Source organism: Nicotiana tabacum, chromosome 3, assembly GCF_000715075.1.
Source record: "Nicotiana tabacum cultivar K326 chromosome 3, ASM71507v2, whole genome shotgun sequence".
NCBI classification, from domain to species: domain Eukaryota; kingdom Viridiplantae; phylum Streptophyta; class Magnoliopsida; order Solanales; family Solanaceae; genus Nicotiana; species Nicotiana tabacum.
Window position 1 is genome coordinate 203,842,868 of NC_134082.1, and position 22,896 is coordinate 203,865,763.

The 22,896-nt window shown below is 36.7% G+C and overlaps 1 pseudogene; it reads right to left on the minus strand.

Annotated features, from left to right (window-relative positions):
* Window positions 1–41: 41 nt before the first annotated feature.
* Window positions 42–4,543, minus strand: LOC107806661 (protein COBRA-like; annotated as a pseudogene).
* Window positions 4,544–22,896: the final 18,353 nt, after the last annotated feature.

Below are 22,896 nucleotides of genomic sequence, written 5' to 3' on the forward strand. Positions count from 1 at the left end.
ACATTGCACCACAATCGACGGAAGATGGAAAACAAGAATGGCTGGAACGAAATGCAACTCCTTTCACAAAGTATCTTTTTACAATTTAGCAAGTCGTTACAACGCGATAGTGGAGAAAACAAACTTATCAAAAGAATTTAATATAAACAGTTATGTGTTTGTGAATTGACTGTTATTCTCATACAGCCTAAAAACACTGAAAAACTTGACAAACCTACAAAATACAATTAGACATCTGACACAACTTCCAAAGGAGACTTGGTAACACGAGTGTCAACCCAAAGATAACCAACAGAAACAGACACATTGCACTATACAAGGTATAAACTTTTAAATGTAAGCAAGGACAACTGCCATCGATGACATCAGTGTCACCACTAATTTAAGCAGAGAGATCTCCCATCGAGAACCAATTTGGCAAGTATGGATACGCATCAGGAGGAGGCATCACACAGTTATCACCGTTGAAATAAATTCTGCGAGGAAAAGCCCACCCCTTTTCGAAAGTGAAAGTTGATGCATCCTTTCGGAATAGAAGCTCTGACTGGACATTTCCTAAAGGACCTGCTTGCATCAGCAGATCATTGTAGAATTTCACACCCCATAGCATAGCAGTGTCATCTATAAAAACAACCATAAGGTTAGTCGTATAATTTTCAATCTCTCAGCTGATCCTGTAGGTATATCTAGGAACCAATAGTAGATTAAATTAAAAACGGAGAAGCAGATCTCTTTTTAGGATATCCCACAAATTGTCACATTCTAAAACAAAATGCTTTCATTCCAAAATTACCTTCCAATTTTAGGTGCCTTCAAACAGTTCTCAGAAAGCCTTTTTCTTACACAAGGAAAGAGTAGAATAAACTTCAACTTTTCTTAACATATGTGGAAAAATAACTATAACGAGAATATTATTAGACGGACAGAAAAGATGGTGATTTATCTAATTCACAAATAAAACAATAGCAACTATGATGCCAGAGCATTTACAATCAGATTGAGGACTTACTGATTGCTCCATAAGGAGTTAGTGACTTGTAATTAAAGCTGAATAACGTAGTGAGGTTATCAAAGTTCGGATGTTGGACAACTAAGTTCCATTGTGTATAATTCATCCGGTAATTGAAGTTTGTTATGGTGATCTTCACTCTCCAATATTCCTTGTAGTTGACTTTGACATGCCAATGAATTCGAATTGGGCACATATGATTTGTGCACTGTACCAAAGGAACATAGTTGGTCTTCCCATGATCTGATACAACTGAAGCTAAGTGCGGCGTTTTTGAACTGCAATGAAGCTTGAGAAGGAAGTAATTAACAAAAAAAACTTAATAGAAACAATGCCAAAGAATTGGTCAAAATAATTTGTGGGTCATACTCTACACAATTCCCACGCTGAGTGCCATTAGTCTGACAGCCACAGGTGCACGTCGGGCAGGGCACGATCGTATCATTGTAGAAGGATGAGAGGGAGACGCAACATGTAGGAGTTTTTTGAGCTAGGAACTGTGAGTAAGTGCATGTGACATTCCAAGTCACTGTCAAGGACAGTATAAAAGGTTAGAACTTAATATTCAATAGACTGCAACTGTATTTATCTTAAATGAGCTTGAAAATAAATTTTGTAAGGTTAAGATATTCAAGCAGTTACATCTATGCTTTGTAAGGGAAATAACAGCCTTCTGAGAGAAGGTTTTCCATATTTCTAATTGGGAATTTACTTTTTGGACGAGGCATCGAGGTGCTAAAAATTTTGGCACACGAGTTGCCAACCATAAGAATGGAAAATGCATATAGTTAAGACAGGAAACTTACTCATAGCCTGTGTCACTCTTCTACCATCTGCAGAGACGAACTTAGTGGGTTTTACAATTTTAGCAGGTCCACAAGTATAACCAGGCCCTGGAGCCTTTAAGGTGAAGTTCTTAGGTACTCTAACTGTTTTATTGGTTGTTCCAGCTGCACCAACACTGATTTGGAATGAGCTAACGGCAGTGGTTGGATCTTGTCCCCATGAGTTGATCACTCCTCCCTTGCAGCAATTTGCAATCTGTTGGTTGTAAGGAGTCCCGGGCAGCAGGTCAACAACTGTCGGATCTTTCTTACAGCAATGTGGAATATTTCCTTTATATTTTGAACAATCTCCCTGCTCTGTTGTTTGACCTCCCATCATGGTCCATATGACTTCCTTCTTTGCCCATGTCCAGCCCAAAGTCCAGCCTGGCGCTTGAATGTGCCTATATTGTTGAAAGTTGTAGATCGTCACCACAGCCTGTTAAAAACAAAACGGATAATGATTAGACACTTCCTATTTGAGAAATGCTTATAAGAAGATGAAACAAAGAGGAGGGAGTCAAAAGAGACTGTCAAGCTTCAAAGGCTAAGAAACTACGCCATGTAGGTTGAAGCCATCCAAGATAAATAAAGTTCCAATCTAGATCTAGCTGCTCAAGAACTTGAAACTTGGTCTTGTATCAACGAGTGAAAAAAAAAAGCTTAGAAGCTGCATCCGAATTCAGGAAAAAACGATTTAACTTGAAAAAGGGGGTGAAGGGTTAAATCTATTTAGCTAATATCAAACTCAGAAAACTGAAAATTGAAAGAGCAATACGCATGTCAAATTGGGAGTTGCAGAAGGTGAACTACATGCTATACAGTTCGGATTAGCTTATAGGATGAAGGTGATCCATCTAAGGGAGGTCCAGATTATTACTAGATGATCAAGGTTACTGTTACTTACCACATATCCATCAGGTGTCCAGGTAATCACATCCCATTTTATTGTAATGTTTCCATTTGGATCAAGTGCATCAAAGGCATCTATTGGAGAAAGGAAGAAATAAAAGGTAAGATATAGTCAAAAACTGCCTATACATTCCCACACACATGCAATGCAAATATGCAATAGAGGCGGGGGACGTGAAGACATGTCTCAGATACAATGTTAATATTGGTACACAAAATAAATAAAAAATATCTGCAGTTGGTATGGTGGAAAATGTTTCCATGAAATATATCTTCCACAAAAAGTTTTTACTTTGAGAAATCATTTTTTGGATAGAAATCTTAACGTCCATTTTAAATGCCACCTGTTATATAATGTGGTACTTAAAGTTCTCAATTCTCACAATATGACCAACTACAGAGAGAATAACTTTATTGTTTCAGATTGCTTATCAATTCTAGACTTAAAGTTCAGACACGGGACTCAACTATAATGATTTCCTCCAATCTTGTATCTCAGAGAATGCAGTAGCTGCAAAGAAGTGCCATATATTTGATATCATTATATTCAGTGAACTTGATCATGGTACGATGAAGATTGTTGCTAGAACTGTTACTTTTTTCCATTATCCTGTTGAAATGGTCAAGGTACTAACCTTAATAAAAGCGAAAATGGAATCGACTCGACAGAGTTTTACTGTAATATTCATTATATCACACTATCACACCTCAAGAATGATAAATAGACCTTGGGCCTAACTCAACCTCAAAAGCTAGCTCAAGAGGTGAGGATTGCCCAAGTCCATATAAGGAGACTACCCATCCCCTTCATTGTCAATGTGGGACTCAACAAAGAAAAGCAAAAGTAAGATTCTATTAGAATCACATTGATTACACCTCAAGGTTTAAATTGACCCAAGATTTTTTTATAGAGAACCTATTAGCACTACTCCGATTGCTTCATTTCGTGCTAGAAAAGACGTAAAAATCCAATCTTGGAGTTAAATTTCCCCAAGTATAGACCAAATCAACACCCAATGTTCTGTTGCCTAATACTAGGATTTTGCTTGGCCAGAAATATATTAAGTAAAATTTCAGTTCACACAGTCGCTCACTAAATTATGTAAAGCCATATAAAAGAGAATAATCATTGCCATAAAAATCAAGTTTTTGATACTTAAAACCATAGATAAACATGCTAATCTCTCAGAAAATAGCCAATAGAAGCAATTCCTGGCTTTCAAGCAGAGGCGGAGCCAGGATTTCAAGTTTATGGGTTCGTAATTCTAATCTTTTTAATCTACTGGGTTCTAAATTAATAATTTATACATATTCAATGGATTTTTTAAGACAAATATAGGGTTCGAACCAAAGCTACTGGGTTCGGCCGAACCCAGTAACTACACTCTAGCTCCGCCCCTGCTTTCAAGAACAATCCCACATTAAGAGAAAATGGAGCTACCGAGTAGTTTAAAATCCAAAGGAGTAATCAAGAACTAAACTAAACCCAAGAACACTAACCTGTTGAGGAGACGCTGAAGAAAGAAAACAAGAAGAGTAAAAGTATGGTGGAAACAGAAATTCTGGTAATAAATTTGAACAAATCCATTGGGGTGGTAGCAGCTGTAGATTTTCTTGAGCTTTTTATGGGGTTCTGTCCGCTCAAGTTCTACAACTGAATCGAGTAAAAGAGATGGACAAAGACTGAGGTGGCGAGTGGAAGAAGCTAGAACTCTCAGGCTCACAAGCCAAGCTTGTCCATTGAAATAAATTGGACTTTATTGAAGTCCTTGTAGATAGTACTGGCCACTATTACACTATATATGGTGTTTGAGAAGTAATCACTATATTTTTTACTAAGAAATTGCCAATTGAATATATAAATATTTTTGTTGCTTTCCCTATTCCCTTTAAAAAAAATTATCTTTTTCTCAACCTGTCAATTAAAAGTAGAGATATGATTGAAAAGATTTATCATTACAACTAGGGATGTTGATGGATATTCAAAAACTGATTAAACCGATCGAGCCGTACCGTATCGAACTGATTTTTAGATTTTTTTTAATAAAGCTGTACGTTTTTATATAAATCTAAAACCGTGCAGATAATTAGGGTAGGTTTTTTATTTAATAAAAATTAACCGAAAAAATACCGAACGGCCGTACTGAGTATATTTACATGTGAAAAATAAATTTATATATTAAGTTTAAAAATAATAAAGCATTAAATATTTCCTTAGGACCTTGGGATTATGGAATGGCTATAAGTGACCGAATAATTAATACTCAAAATCCCAACTTCCAAATCTATTTTACTACTCATATTGAAACAAAATTAGTTTCAACATCTAGATAGTCACAAGGTATTGGATATCTTTCCTCTCGTATGATTTAGATTTCTCTTGTTAGATAATAATCTTCTAATAAACTCTATTCTTGAGTCCCAACTTAATTACTATCTTTTTCGTATGAGAGTGAAGATGTCTAGAGAGTTTTGCCAAAAAAACATATGCAAGTACACATTTATCGCATTCTAACTTCAACTAGCGACTCTTACATAGAATTTTTTTTAAAATACCAAAATATTAATCGAATCATACTGATACAAAATAAAATAATCGAAAAATTGATACGGTACAAATTTTATGAAATAACCAGCCGAACCAAACCATTGATACCCCTAATTACTTGGGGGATTTTTTGTTTTATCTTTGGGAAGCAGACTCCGCGAATAAGAGAAATGAAAGACATTAGTAAATTTAATCTTACACATTGGCGTTCAAATTTAATAAACTAAATTGGGTGTTGGAGATGGTTTGCTTGGGATATAGGCTACCTTTGGGACATAGTCTTAGGCGAATTAGGGAACTAAAATAAATAAGGGTCCACATACCAAATAAAAACATTCTATTTGCGATTCTTGCTATTTTTAGAAAGAGGAAACAAAGATGCGCATATCTAATATGGCAAATTTCAGAAATCCTGATTTCTCCCACCCGCCCCCAGTCATCGTCAATAATTAGTACTCCCTCCGTTCCAATTGTGAACCGGTTTGATTTGGCATAAAGTTTAAGAAAAAATAAAAAACTTTGGTATTTGTGGTCCTAAACAAGTCAAAAAAAGGTTCAGAGTATTTATGTGGTTATAAAAGCTTCTCATTAAGGAGAATTATAAGTTTAAGCTAAATTGTTACCAAATTTAGAAAGGAATTATTTTTTTTTAACAGACCAAAAAAGAAATAAGTTCACATAAACTTGAACATAGAAAGTACTAGTATTTGCCTATTTGGGATCAGACGGGACCCATTTTTAAGTAGTTAACTGAACTTGAGATTGTCAAATTATTAAATAATGAATAATAATTAGTACATGATAATCAGAAAAGAGAGAATTTTTAGTTAAATAAATAACCTACACCTATCTAATAATAAAATATCACATGCCCATAGAGATGAAGTCAGGATTCAAGTTTATAAGTTCGAAATTCTAATCGTTTTAAGTTATGGGATTCTAAATTAATATTTATACATATTCAATACATTTTTAAAATAAATATAAAACTCGAACCAAAACTACGGGATCCGGCCGAACTCGCTCCCAGCACTCTAGCTCCGCTGCACGCCCATGATCACCTATTTAATCTTAAGACTAAATTGGAAGTTGGAACCATGATATGCAACCCATAAACTACAGCAAATCCGCATTAGGAATTGAATGTAAATTGTGGGTGAGAAATTGAGAATAAAGGAACTTTAGAGGAGGGTGTCTCTAACTCACTATCCAGCTGGAAACAATGAGGATTAAAGGGGGGGAAATAAAGGGAAGGGAAGTGACAATACAATGAACCAATTGAAATTGTGGTGGTGCTGACGATATATATATGGTTGTTGTCCTTATACAATCTTAATTTATTCATTGACTAAGCAAAAGTTTGGGGAAATACATGCTACTACAAAACAGTGCATACCAAAAAACAAAAACACAAAACATGTGGGCCTTCCAAGGGATTTGACATTCATTCACCCCGAAAAAAGAAAATTATTCTCCTACACTAGATAGCGTCAGTGTGCAACTCTTAAGAATCATGAAAGGCAGAAAGGGTGGTACTGTCTAAGTTCTTTTTAGAGTTGTTCATTTGCATATTTTGACATTGATAAATATTTTTGTGACGATTGTTTGACCAAAAAGCGTTAAGTCTTTTGTTAAATTAATTTATGATGAAATAAAGGGTGAATCTTAGTTAAATATAATTAATTCTAGATCAAATGTCATAGGATATTGGTAAGATGAATGGCGTTTAAGAGTATTGAATAGTAGATTTATACTCAATGATTACCAATAAATGTTGTGACATAAACATGCAATAAATGTTGTGACATAAACATGCAATAAATGTAATAAGAAAGAACATATCACCCAATTATCATATGATTTGGATGATTCTTCCACCTAACGTGGAAAGACGAGAAGTGAGGTTGAATAAGGAATCTTTGGATCTTGTGAACAAGGCAACTTTTGTATATCCTTTTCAGTCAACCTTTTACAATATGTTCTTATCAAAAAGTTCAGATCCCCTTTTTGTTCTCTATCTCTTCCTATTTATAAAGGATATTCCCAAGAAACCCTAAAAAGTACAAAATAAGGAATATTCCTTGTGTCCATCTCTGTATCTATCCTGCCGCTATTTCTTTACTCCGGTTGCTCGTCCTCGGTAATAATCCTTCTGAGGACGACTCCCCGTTGTTATGTCGTGGTCGACCCCTTCTTCGATCTCGTTTATCCACCGTTATCAAGTCGTCAAATTTAGACCAATACAATGATATAACTCTTATTTTTTTTGGGTTGAACTTTGAATTTACTTTAAACTTGATTCTTGATGGTAATTTTTTTTTTATATCTTTAATTCTTATTTTTCGTTCTTTAGAGTTGATTGATTTCATACACCAATTATCACCATTTACGTTTAGTAATGTCTGAAATTCTCTCTGTTCTTTTAATTCCTTCTAGAGTTTCTATCTCTTTATTTTCGTTAATTAATTTTAGCTTTAATTGTAGTATTCTGCTTAGTTGTTGAATTTTTATCAGGAGCAGTCGTAAAAAATAAAATTTACCTATCTATGCTACACTATAATCTTATTTATCTCTCTTAAAGAGATTATCATTTAATTATATTTTCATATACATATTTATCTTCTTCTTTTTTTTGGTTTCCCACCCGATGTCCGGTACCCGCATTGGAGACCAACTATATCCGGATTCGGGTCGCGTAGGGCCCCATTCGGGGGGAAGCACTCCCTACCAAGGATTTTTCCATACCCAGGGCTCGAATCCGAGACCTCTGATTAAGGGAAGAGCAATCTCATCCACGGCACTAGATCCTTTGATGGTTCATATACATATTTATCATTTATATACAATGTAATATTAGACTACAATCTTTCCTCTTTTCTCTCCCTTTCTTCCTCCCCAATTCTTGATTCTCAATTGTAGCAAGGTTTCCAATATCAGGCCTTAGAATAACAAGTTCCAGAATGTCATTCCACTTTCCTTGGGGATGCTTTGGGTTCTTTAGGATAACAGTTGTAGCACATAGACCTCCAGCTCTTCCTTTCGCAATGGCTTTCTCAGCCCAATAGAATCTCAGATTTGAATTGTAGACAGAAGAAACATAGAAAATTTTAGGCCTGGAGAAAATTAAAGATTGTATAATTACAATTAATTTAGACAGTAAAGACATGAGCTTAAATTTCATTGACACCCTTCGAAAATCGAATTTTGCAAAATTGTCCGTATTTGTTTGGATTGAATGTTGTTGCAAATGGTTGAGCATATCTTTTGGAGTTTGTATCTCAATTTTAAGAAAATTTGATGAAGATTAGAGTTGATTTTGGTTGGAATTTCATATTGAAACTTGAAAACGAAGACATAAATAAATTATATGCAAATTGTATGTCAAGTGTACAAACAACATACAAAATACATACAACTAACATAAATTATCTGTAATATGTGTTTGACCAGATTTTATAAAATAAAAAATTAAATACAAGTTGTATCTTAATTGTAGGTAAATTGTAACTTTTGACCGAATCTGTTCAACAAAAAGTTATATACAAATTATATATAAGTCGTACTTTTGACCAAATTTGTATATATCTTCTAAAAAAAACTTAGTTATTTTTATGAATAAAAAAACTTAGCAACCAGATAAATATTATCGTACTTTTTTTTTTGTATTATATAGAAAAAAATCCCATAAAAGATTTGCCAGCCCACAAGTTTTTAACTCTACTGTTATTGAGCCTGGGATTAGCCCATACAAACAGATGTCATCATTAAACATCAAGACTGTAAAATTCTCCAACATGTAGGAACAGCCCATTGGCCAGAGTGACATGACTTTCATTCCCCTTTAAAATCGTGGAACAAGTAATATTCGGATTTTGGTTTGGTGTAGTTTTGAGATTTTCTTAAAAAACATTTGCATTTTCATATAAGAGGTTTGAAAATATTTTGTCTCACTTGAAACTTACTAGTATATATTTTTTTCGGGGATAATATTGTTAGACCATGCGCAGCGGAACAAGCATACAAATCAGGCATCAAATACATGTAAACTAGACAGCACAATAATAACAGGATTAGAAACACTAACCTCTTGAAATAGTTGTACAAATCCTCCAAACAGCAAGAATCCAGGGCTGCAGTATTCTGCTATATGCCTGGTAAAATCTTTGGACGATTTTGCTTTTGGGTGGGCAAGAACAATACAACTCTAAAAGGTGAGTTATTGGGTGAAATTAGTATTCCTTTAATAGAGTTATTTACCCAAGTCTTGTCCAGGTTTTTACTAGGTATAGCAGGGATCACATAAATAATAAGAGGTTACCAATTATAGTATTAATTCGAAATTAGCATGAATTAATTCTTACTATAATTGATTGCAATTTATTCCACTAAAAAACTGCAAGTGAACTCCGCAATATGAATTTTGAAAATTCAATAACACTTATTTTAACTCCCTATGTTAAGATCTCAAATACCAGTTAATTAAATTAAATCGCTGAAAATTTAACTTAATCAACTAATTAAATCCTTTACAATTCCGCTTAAAATATTTCATGTGACGGATATAAAATCTACCGGTCGGGTTTTCATATGAAAACTCATAAGCTTACATAAAGGGGTATCATCAAACTCAAAACCGAGTCATGGATTCTATCAACTAATTATTATTCACAAATGTTATTCGTTATTGTCCAATCTATTAGGAATACACTAACTCTAAATAGAGTCGTATCTTTTGATAAATCAAAACAATAAACAAATTACATTGATCATAATAATTATATCAAGATTAGGTGTATAAGCTCATTTAATGAATTAGAGAAAATGTTTTATATATTCAGTACAAAAACATTTTTTCTCTACTTGGTCCGTTCAATATACACTGAGTATACTAGGACAAGAAGTTGGAGTAAAACTACTCCCATAATCAAGACAAATTATACTATAATCTTGTGCTACAATCATCAAGATATTTTGTCCAACAATATCTTTGATTGTGAACATAGTTTATTAATTATGAGAACCAATAATTTAATCTTCTGTGCATGAGCTAAGACTCCATACACTAAATTGCCTACTACATAATTAAAAGGACACACATGTAATAAATGATCTATTTAAAATAGTACTTTATTGAATTGAATAATTCTAATAAATAATTGTTCCATAAAGAATAAAATATAATACTATGTCTAAACTGCATGGTTAATAGTGTAAGCACGTGATTTTTGCCCTATATGAGAATTACTCCCAAAAAATTCAAAAAAATAAAGTAATTTTTCTTGGTGTGCAATTTTGTGATGTTTTGTGATATTTTGAATAATTATTTGTATTTATCTGTGCATGTTTATTTGCTAAATTAATAAAAAAATACAAAAATATGTCGCATTTTGCATATAGGATTTAATTCTACAATTGTTAGTAATTAAATTTGTTTTACAAAAATTAAAAATTACAAAAATAGGCATCGTTTGCATTTTTAGCATTTAATGTCCAAATATACAATTTTATGCTTAATTAATACTTAATTGTGCGTTAATTGTTATTGGGAATTAATTTGCGCTTTTATAACTTAATTTAGTTCTTAATAATAGTTTAAGTATTTTTATAATTTAGTTTTAGAAAAATAAAAGAAGAAAAGAGAGCGAAAATATAAAGAAAGTCGGAATTGGACCTCTTCTTCAATTTCAAGCCACAGGCCCAAAAAATGGCTCAATCTTCTCTACGACCCAGTCCATTTCGAACTGGGTCGACCCAGTCCATAACCCAAAAGACCCAAACCCCTTTGTCTTACATTTTACAACACAAAACAAAAGAAAAAAAAAAGGAAGAAAACCCTAAAAAAAACACTAAACCAATCCGCCCCCCACCCCTCCTATCTTCTTCTTCTTCCTCAAGCTTCTCCACCTCCCATGGCTTCCTTTTGCCTTCAACCTCAAGAAGCCATGGTTACACACACACACACGTACGTCACCTTCACGACCCCGGCTCAACTAAATGACCCCAGCCCTATCCACCATTGAAGCTCGTCAAGCTCAAAGCTTGCTCAACTATGGCTGTTTCCCCGCTGCGTTTCAGCTAGCTTTTGCACCTTCTGTTACGTCCAGCCATGGGCGAGCTTCATCGTCACCTTGATGTTGCATCGTCCATGGCTTCCCCTACTGCTGCGTCGTCCAAACAAGCCGCTACTGCTGCCGCCTATTGCTGCCGATGCGTGTTCGTTGCTGCTGCTGCCGATGCCGTGTTGTCGTTGCTGCTGCCACTGCTGCCCGCTTTCTTCTTCGCCGCTGCTCCATCGCGGCTGACCATGGACGAGCTTGCTCATCGCTGCTGCGTTTTCTTCATCTTTCACTGATGCTTGTTGCTTCGTCGTCTTCAAGTCCGTTTATGTCCAAGTTTCGTTGGTTTCGTTTAGAGTTCGTTCGATGTTCGTCGTTGGTCATTTACGGTTAGTTGTTCTAAGTTTTATTTCATCCATAATTTGTTTGATATTTTCAGATTTGAAATTAGTATAAGTTTGTTTCATTTTTCTTATTTATTTTTAGATAAAAATGGTTAGTTTAATTATATTGTTGATAGATTTAAATTGAAGATTCAATTAAATTATTTTTCAGTTTGTTTTATTAATTTTAAGAAGATTTAGTTTTAATATAGAAAAGTGTTAGCTTAAATCGTTTGAATCCGTTGATTGTTGTTAATATAGATTTAATTCGTGTTTCATCTTGTTTGAAGTTCGTTTTCAATTCAGTGATTTAATGTGAAGTTATGTTTTGGTTTTAATTTTTGGATCATGTATATTTGTTATAATTTTGTTGGATTTAATTTAAAAAGATTAATTGATTATTTGAAGATTAGTGATTTGAATATGTTTATTTGTTTTGTTTAAGTTTAATTCGAAGTTGAATAAAGCTTGTTTGTTATTTTTGTTAAAATAGATTCATTCATGTTCCTACTTTGTTTGGATGATCTTGAATCCGAATTTTGTATAGTTTGATTTCTTGTTTACCATTTATGATTATTGCTTGAATTGTTCTCATAATCTTGTTTAAAGTTTAATATAAGAATTGTTTGTTGTAATGTTGTTAGAGTTGATGTTAAGTTCAATATGATTGAATTTAGAAATTTTCATACTTTGTTTGTTGTTGTTGTTGAATCCGAAAATAGGATTGTTTGTTGCTAAAATATTGTTCAATCAAATTTTAGTTGTTGAAATGTTGTTAAAATCATGTTCATATGATATTGTTGTTATGATGTTCATCCGTGTTCATATTGTTGTTTGAACATTGTTAGAAATTGATCATATTGTCTATATTTTGGTTAAGTTTGATTAATTGATGTGTTATAGCTGATGGGTAGTTTGGTAAATTTGTAATACGTTCAGGGGTAGTTTGGTAATTTCAGTAAGGTCGGAAGGGGTAGTTTAGGAATTGTACATTTTGAAATTGTTTATTTGAAGCATGGGGGACAAAATGAAATGGGGTGGGTTATGATATGATTATTTAATATAAAGGGGGGACAAGATTTAAATTAAAGGGGAATCTTGCATTATTTTAAATAAAGCATGGGGGACAAAATATAATGGGGTGGTGTGATATGTTTATTTAATGTAATGGGGATGAGTGGGAAGATAATGGGTTGGGTAGAGAAAAAGTATTGATTTAATTGATTAAAGAATTTATGGGATGATATATATATTAAAGGATTTATGGGATGATATATATATATGTGAAGTCTTGAACACAAGAAAGAAAATGATAGAGGGGGAGAGAAAAAAAAGAGATTAAAAAAAAAAGAGTTGAACATTTATTCCGAAAAAAAAAATATTGAAACTCTCAAGAAAAGAAAAACATACAAAGAAAGAATAAAAAAAAAGTTGAAAATTAGAAGAGAAAGTAGTACACACCTGATAAATATTCTGGTATACAGGTGTAGAAATTAAGGGTTGAAGATTAACTAGCCTTTCAAAAATCTGAAAATCTCCCTTGGTTTCTGTCCGTTATTTTTGGCATTCCTGGATTTTATTTTGAATTTTTCAAAGCTGTCGCTGGGATTTTCGTTGACTGGTTATTGCTGGTTATTGTTGCTGTTGCTGTGTTACGTATTACGTTGCTGACTTTCTTCTTCTTATATTGACAATATCAGGTACACAACTGTAATTTTGGCAATTTGTAAGCTGAAAGGAAGAATGGAATGTTAAATTTTTAATTTAGTTTAATTTAATTTTTTGTATTGTATTTAGGTTATTCGTGTATTATTATTCTGTAAATCACTGTCATAGACATAACTAGGCATATTATAGCGACATATTAAATAACGCCTTAACCAGATTATTAGGAAATATATTTAAGCCTGATTATTGATTAAAACTGTTTAATAGAAAAATAGAAGAAATAACGTAAAAATGGCGTTATTGAATCAGTTTGGCAAAAGTTAACTAAGTTCCTTATAAGGTTTTTTTTTTCGTCAACAATAAGTTAATCGGAATCATGTAGTCAATTTCAGTTAAAACATGAATTAGTTTGCGAACAAGTATTAGGACATGATGTGAATTAAAACAAAGTTAGTTAAGGTTAAATCGTTTAAATTTTTTAGAAATATGGTTTAGTAATCAAGTTTTTTTTTTCTTTCTTTCAATTTTCAGTATTTATAAATAATTAGTTTCAATAAGCTTAAGTCTTACTAACAATTTAAATTTTTAATCAAACTATGGGATAATTAGTTTTTTTTTTTTTGTTTTTTTTTTGATAATTCCATGTTGTATTTATGATTATAATTTTTATTACTTTCTGTTAATATTTATTTTTCTCTTCTATTTAATATGTTATTTTCAAGAATGTAGATATTGATTTTATATTTATAGACAAACTTAGTAATAATGAAAGATAGTCATTAAAGGATTTTCTTAAAATAAGGAAGGATTTCGCTAAAAATAAATAGATGTAAATAATACAAATTTACATAATGCTCTAATCTCATTTATTTATTTAATTATTTTTTTAAAAAAAATTACTTAGAATTTGGGATGGATTGTTTAGTGAATTTCACTTCTTTCCCCAAAGATAATGACGCGCTAGACTCTTTAGGCGCGATTTAATTAATTTTACCTTCTTAAACTCGGATGCGCATTTCATGCGACCCAAATCTAAATCCTAAAACATTGAATAAATATGTTCCGGATTGCGGGTGCATTTCATGTGACGTAATCCAAAGACATGTTTTAAACAATGTTCACAATTTTTGATTTTTTTTTTAAAAAATAATAATTATAATAATAAAGTGGTAAAAAAGTTAAGATTGGCACATCGGTTCACAATTGTATTAAAATCAGATAAATGAGTTAAATATGACAATTGAGCGACCGTGCTAGAACCACGGAACTCGGGAATGCCTAACACCTTCTCCCGGGTTAACAGAATTCCTTATCCGAATTTCTGGTACGCAGACTGTAATATGGAGTCATTCTTTTTCTCGATTCGGGATTAAAATTGGTGACTTGGGACACCCTAAATCTCCCAAGTGGCGACTCTGAAATAAATAAATAAATCCCGTTTCGATTGTCCTTTAATTGAAAAAACTCCCTACGCGCCTCGCGGTGCGGAAAAGGGAGGTGTGACAGCTCTGGCGACTCTGCTGGGGAACATGACCCAGAACCAGTGGTTCAGGGTTAGAAATTCGAGCTCATATAAATTGTCATATTTGGTTTTATCTGATTTTTACATGTTTGAGCCTAATGTGCTAAATGCTGCTTTTACCGCTTTGATATTACGTGAACTGTGTATAAACTGTGCCGAAACCCATCTCCTCTCTGAGTCTTCTAAATCATGAAGAAGGGTGTACTTCGTACGACTTCTTTTCTGTATAGTATAAAATCCCAATTTAGAACGAGGTTCGGACAAGTTGCTAAGCCGGTGAAGCTTCTGTATTCCCGGTACGCTACCCCCCCTCGGCTCGAGCTGTCCGCTCGGGTAAGCCAGGTCTAGAACAAACACCCAGGTTCTGAACCTAGTATAACAAAGCCACATGCCGGATCCCTAGTAGGAACGTTTGTTTGCATCACGTGCATCTGACTTTGGAGGCTCAACACAGGGGTTGGGTCTGTCTAGGACAGGTGCACCAAAAATGAAAATGACCATCCTGATACATCTTATTTGTTTTATGTGCATTTATTTGCTCGGTCTTGCATGTTGACCGGCTTCTGAGTCTCAGGAGTGTAAAGAATAAAATAAAATAAAAATAGCAAGTGGAAAGTTAGTTGATTAATTTAGAAAAATCAGTGTCCAAGTACTGTCGAAATGCTGCCGAATTTTTTTTAAAAAAACATATATATTTTTATTTTTAATTGTTTGTTTGCTTAGAAAGCAGAAAGTGTGTAGGAATAAGTCTTTTATTTTAATTTGCTTTATTTTCAAAAAAAAAAAAAAAAGTGAAAAAGGAAAATAGTTTTTTTTTGCTATAAAAGAAAAAGGGAAAAATTTGTTTGTTTTCAAAAAATTAGTTAGTTTATAGCCTGAACTACGCGGGTCTGATTCTCACCGGATGTGAGATCAGAGGCAAACCTCTTTGGTTTCGGCTCACCGTATTCAAAAAAAAAAATCCAAAAATATTTAACATTACTCACTTCTTTAGAAAGTTTTTCTTTTAGACCTCAATTTTTTTTAAAAAAAAATATTTCCTTTTAATCTCAAAATCCCAATTATTTGTTTAAAAGATATTCAAAATAAAATTCAAAAATATTTTTTCTGTAGTATTTCTTTCATAAATTCAGAATATTAGTTCAAAAATATTTCCTTTCTCCTTAAAAGTTTTTTTCAAAAAAAAAAAAAAATTAAAATCCAAAAAATATTTCTTTAGAATATAGATAGTTTTTAAGTCAAATAAAAGTTTTTCCTTCTTTAATCACTATAATAAATGTGCAGGATGAGCACGAGTCAAAATGAACCATTCTCAGTGTGTAGCGAGGTCTCTTCGCAACTCCACATGTGGTGGAATGATATGGGAAAGGATAGTATAAAGATAGTGGAAAGAGTTTTGGGAGGTTTTGTCGATCTGTTGAATATCAAGCCAAGGACAGATATCATCGAGGCTCTAATACCGTTCTGGGACCCAACACGCAACGTGTTTCGTTTTGCTGACTTTGAACTTTCACCTACACTAGAGGAAGTCGCCGGATATGCGGGGTTGAATGGGAAACTAAGAGGGCAGTATTTACTTTCACCAAGACCAGTATCTCCGCACGCGTTCTTGGATTTGCTAAGCATTAGTCGGAAGGTACAGAATGATGATTTGTCGAAGGGATGTTGTACTCTCCAATTCTTGTATCAACGGTACAGAATTCCTCAGGGTTTGGAAGAACCAAACCTCGGATTAATTCACACTGGGAACAGAATCAAGTGGGAAGCAAGACGTACTTTGGCATTTATCACAGCATTTCTGGGAGTTGTGGTCTGTCCCTGCAAAGATAAAAAAATAGAGATAGGCCTTGTAGGGATGGCCGATGTTGCAATCAAAAGAACCGACAATACTGTGGTTCCTTTGATTTTGTCCGAAATCTACCGAGCTTTAACTATATGCCGAGAAGGAGGCAAGTTCTTTCAGGGATGCAATCTGTTACTCCAGCTGTGGATGCAAGAACACCTCCATCACCGAGTGGGATACATGAACCACGGGTTGACTGAGAGAAACTGCATTAGCGGCTTTGAGAAACGAATGACATGCATCATATTTCCCGAAGGCGTCGAAGCATGGCTTGCACAATTGAGGTCAACAACAGCCGACCAAGTTGAATGGGCATTTGGGTGGTTGAATGATACTGAGGTAATATACATGGCGGCCGAGGAATGTCATGTTCTTTTGATGGGACTTCGTAGCATCCAACCATATGCTCCTCATCGGGTACTGCGCCAACTAGGAAGATTTCAGGTAATTCCCACTGATGAGGATCTAAGCAAGCACGCCATTGAGTTGAGTCCAGGAGTCGTGTTCCCCGAAGGAAAAATTAGAAAGTTGTGGCACGAATGTAGATTCCTTGAACCCAAGACTATGGTTCGAGAGCTGGCTAAGGGTGAGGTAGACCCAAAATACGATGTTTGGTTCGGGAAAAGGTTCCAGATTCGTCAGAGGCCTGCCAAAAGAGCTCACGTCCAACAATTTACGGATGATTCGCAGGAACAGTGGGGCTGGTTAGTGAGAGAGGAAGGCTACCGGGTTGAAATCGGGAAGCTGAAGCGACAAATTGAAAGGCTTATGTTTGAAAACAACGTTCAAGTAGCCTCAGAGCAGGGTGAGAAGAACAAATTAGCCAAAGAAAACCAGGCACTGAAAGCCCGAATTCGCCAAGTCAGTAAGAGTGATAGCAACCGACAGAAACGTCGCTCTGATGAAAGGTTGATAGCGGAATTGAGAAATCAAGTCAGCCAAAGCCGAGAAGACTTGGAGAGATCCCAGGCTTGTATAACAAGAATGCGGGTCAGGTGGGCTACAGTTACAACATCACGGAGAGAGCACCTATGGCAAGTAAAAAGGGACTACGAAATGAGTGTTGCGACATTGAGAGAGATAAACTCCATTCTCAATAATCGGGTCCTCAAACAAGCCCAGGATGCTAGAACATATAGAGAACACTGCTATGAGTTGATAGCCCGGATGGAAGAACAAATGGAGAGGTTCCAAGAGCAGCTCATTGACAATACTCGAATATTGGGACTAAAGAATCAACGGATAGAACAGCTGTGCATAGAGAGGGATAGAATCAGGGGTAGGATCAATGATATAGGGCGCTATATCACCACAAAGTGCCTAACATGTGAAGAGATGCCTCGTGATGTCCTATTTGCCTCAATCATGGGTTATGTCCATCAGATCATGGAGGAACTAAAAAGCTTGCAAAGAAGCCTGGCCCCCAAGCCCGCGGAAAGGCCGAATGATGCCTCGCGGGCACCAAAATTCAAAGCTTTAATGTATCCCTAGTTCAATCTTGCACTTGTTTGTTTTTCGAGTCTGTTGTCTACCCATATATTTTTTTTCTTCAAACATTCTCAAAAAAAAAAAAAATATATATATATATATAAAGTCTGTATTTTTTTTTGTGATGGCTTGTAATAGCATTATTTTGAGTAATAAAAAAAATATATTTGGTCTTATGGCACGAACTACGCTTGGTCTGATTCGTGCGGGGTCACGATACGTAGGCAATCTCTATAGGATTCGACCGTAATTAAAAAAAAAAAAAAAGAGGAAGAATATATATTTGTCAGAGCAAAAATAAGCCGGGATGATGCATGCGGTCAGAGCAAAAGCATGTTAGAAATGATTAACTGCCTAGGAGCATTGCATCCCCCTAACGTGCAATTACAATATCTGTTAAGACTCTAACACTGACAAGTTTGTTGTTTTTCCAATCAATATCAGTTAGTTGTTAGAGCGTACTGGCACCGTACCATTATCAGACAAGATCAAAAGGTCCTATACCAGAAAGCATGACTGGGTCAGACAACAGCGTTGAGTCAGAAAAAACGGCCAATCAGATGGTGAAGGAAGCCCTAGAGAAAATGGAAAAAATGAGGCTAGAAATGAATGAAATGCAGATAGCCTTAGCTAGAGCCCAGAAGGGGCAAGAACTACCCGTTACTCCTACCCTCCAACCAACACACACGCCGGAATACCCATCTCCCGGTCCTTCAACAAGTTTCCCAAGCCATCACTATTATCAGGGAAGAGAGGCTTATGATTCCCAAGCTCCACCACCCACTCAAAACCCTCCTCCACCAAATGTTCCCGTCTTTGTGGTACCTCCCCCAGCCCCATTGCACAGATCATCTAGTGAGCCACTGTTTCAGGCTCATGATACACAATACTACCCCCTGAACTCACATTCAAAGCACCCGAGCCACATACCTATAATCCCCACTTTGAGGTCCCGGCGGAGATTGAAAAGCCGGCTAAGAGCCCAGAGCAGGACGAGGTGATGCGGAAATTTAAAAGCTTGGAGCAATCCTTCAGGAACATACACGGGTTAGGTAACCAGGTCAGCGTGGCTTACAAGGATCTATGCCCTTTCCCTGACGTTCAATTACCAACAGGGTTCAAAATGCCCAAGTTCGATTTATACGAAGGGCATGGTGATCCTATGGCACATCTACGAGGTTTTTGTAGCAAAATGAGGGGAGCAGGGGGCAAAGATGAGCTATTAATAGCTTACTTTGGCCAGAGTTTGAGCGGGTCGGCGTTAGAGTGGTATACAAGACAAGATCCGAGCAGGTGGTACACCTGGGATGACTTGGCACAGGCTTTCGCAGGACATTTCCAATACAACCTTGAGATAGTCCCAGACCGTCTCACATTGCTAAAGCTCGAGAAGAAACCCGGAGAGAGCTTCCGGGAATTTGGGTTCCGATGGAGAGAACATGCAGCCAGAGTTGATCCCCCAATGAGAGAAGGAGAAATGGTGGATTACTTCTTACAAACTCTCGAGCCAACTTACTTTGGTCACTTGGTGACGTCAGTTGGCAAATCATTTAATGAAGTTGTGAAAATGGGAGGTATGATAGAAGAGGGACTTAAGTCCAATAAGATCCTGAGTTATTCGGCAATTAAGGCAACAACTCAGGCCATTCAGAGCGGCACGGGAGGTGCGCTAGGGAAGAAAAGGAGAGAGGAGGTCACGACATTAGAGGCCGACAATTGGTCCAGATCTAGAGGTCCTTCCCCTCATTACCAACCCAAACCCCATCGTCTAAACTACCCACACATTCCAAATTACCCTCCACAACCCTACTACCAACCACAAGAACAACATTTCACCGTCCATCAAGCCCAGACATACACCCAACCTCCGGTTCGCCCACAATGGCGCGCGCCGGTTCCCCACAATACATACCCACCTCCACATAACACATACCCACCATCACAAAACACCTATCCACCACCAAGAGCCTACAGGAACCCTCCAGGGATGGGTTTCAGGGGAAATCCGGCCGCCAGAAATGAAAGATTGCAGAGGCAAAGAACTTTTACTGAGTTGGGGGAAACTTATATTGCCTTGTTCCACAAATTGAGGCAGTTGGGTTTATTAAATCCTGTTGAGCCTAGATTACCAAATCCCTTACCCCAAAATATGGATCATTTGGTAAGATGTGAATATTGTTCGGGAGCTCCCGGACATGATACCGAGAAATGTTGGAGGCTGAAACATGCAATACAAGATCTTATTGATACCAACAAGATCGAGGTACAGGCACCGGAGACACCCAACATTAACCAGAACCCATTGCCAAAGCACCCTGAAGCCCACATGATCGAGCTTGTGCACGAAGGAGGGGAGCCGAAGAAACCCCCACAGACAGTGATGATGATCCGTGCCACTCCGAAAGAAAAATCGATCAATGAGGAAGCAGGGGTACAGTTGAAGGGGGGAGATGTCAAGCCAGTGGTGATATTGGGGAAGAATCCATCTGCCGCTACAAGGAAACCAGAACAAGCCAAGTTGGTAATAACGGGAGCATCATCTACACCCGTGGTTGTTGTGAAGGGGGTCTGCAGGGAACCGGTCATCATAAAACCAGTAGTCCAAACACCAGTGATTGATAGCAAGGCTGTGCCTTGGAAGTATGAGAAGGCAGTGGTGATGTACAAGGGACAACAAGTGGAGGAGAATAGTTGTGAGGCGCAGGGACTGACTCGATCAGGACGGTGTTTTGCTCCGGCGGAGTTGAGAAGACCCAATCCAGCTGCAACAAAGAAACCTGTGTCAGAAGAAGAAGCTGAGGATTTCTTAAAGAAGATGAAAGTGCAGGATTACTCCGTGGTCGAACAGTTGAAGAAAACACCGGCCCAGATCTCACTGCTATCATTATTAATCCATTCGGATGAACATCGTCGGGCCCTGATGAAGATATTGAATGAAGCTCATGTGCCCAATGAGATTTCTGTAAATCACCTGGAAACGATTGCCAACAAAATTTTCGAGGTGAACAGGGTAACATTTTCAGATGATGATCTGCCAGTGGAGGGCACGGAGCATAATAAAGCTCTCTACCTAACTGTCAAATGTGAAGATTCGGCAGTTACTCGGGTATTGGTGGATAACGGCTCAAGTGCCAATATTTGCCCATTATCCACCCTGAACCAATTGAAGATCGACCACGGAAGAATCCAAAAGAATAGCATTTGCGTCCGAGGATTTGACGGAAATGGAACAGCCACCGTGGGGGATATTGTACTTGAGTTGACCATCGGTCCAGTCCAGTTTACCATGGAATTCCAGGTATTAGATGCTACGGTATCTTATAACCTTCTGTTGGGACGACCGTGGATCCATGCAGCCAAAGCAGTGCCATCCACCTTGCATCAGATGGTCAAGTTCGAGTGGGATAGACAAGAGGTCGTGTTGCACGGCGAGGACACTGCGTGCACCGTAGGAGGCGCCATTGTACCCTTCATAGAGACCAATGATGACAAAGGTCCCTGGGTCTACCAGATTTTTGATGCAGTGTCGGCAAACAAGATCCCCGAGGGTGAAATCATTCAGCATCCTAGGATAGCTTCCGCAACGGTTATGATGGTTTCAGAAATGTTGGGTAATGGGTTTATGCCAGGAAAAGGCTTGGGAGCTGAACTTCAGGGAATTGTTCAACCTGTTTCCTTGCCCAAGAATTTGGAGACCTTTGGGTTGGGGTTCAAACCGACTGTGGCAGATGTAAAACGAGCGCGGAAAATGAAGAAGAAAGTTTGGTTTCTTCCCAAACCTGTGCCACGTCTCTCAAGATCTTTTGTTAGAGCAAGCGCCAAGGGGTCACCAGTCCCGAAAGTTCTCGGGCCATTGATTGGGATTGACGGGGATCTGAATCAGAGCTTCGAAAGATTGTTCACTGATGTCAATATGGTAGAAGTCGGAGAGGGTTCCAGCGGAACAAACATACAGTTTATGAGGCCTGAGGCCAAAACCAACAATTGGACGGTTACTCCTCTTCCTACTCGGGGAGAGTCCTGGTAGTAGGCTTTGATTTTTGCTTTTTTATTTTTCGGATTATTCAGGGTGTAATCCAAATCTTATTTTTATCTTGTAAAAGTGTGAACCCTGTTATCCCGCATTTTAATAAAATTCTTTTCTTGTCTCATTTTAATTTTGTTTTATTCTTTTCTCTTTCTGAACAGTTCTCTTTTTACTGGTTCTAATGACATGGCATGCACGACGAATCTTCGACCTAGTCTAATAAATCAATCTGACTTTGATTTAATGATACAAGAGATCGATTATGACGATGAGTCTGAATATGATGAGGATAAAGCCTTCGAAGAAATAAACCGAGAACTATGCCAATTTGAAGAGAAACCCAAGCCTAATCTGAATGACACCGAGGCTGTAAATCTAGGGGATGTGGATAATGTCCGAGAAACCAAAATCAGCATCCACATTGAGCCTGACATCAGGGAAGAATTAATCAAAGCACTCATTGAGTTTAAAGATATTTTTGCATGGTCGTATGACGACATGCCGGGTTTAAGCACCAAGCTAGTGGTTCACAAATTGCCCATTGACCCGGCATGCCTTCCCGTCAAGCAGAAACTGAGGAAGTTCAAGACAGATATGAGTGTGAAGATTAAAGAAG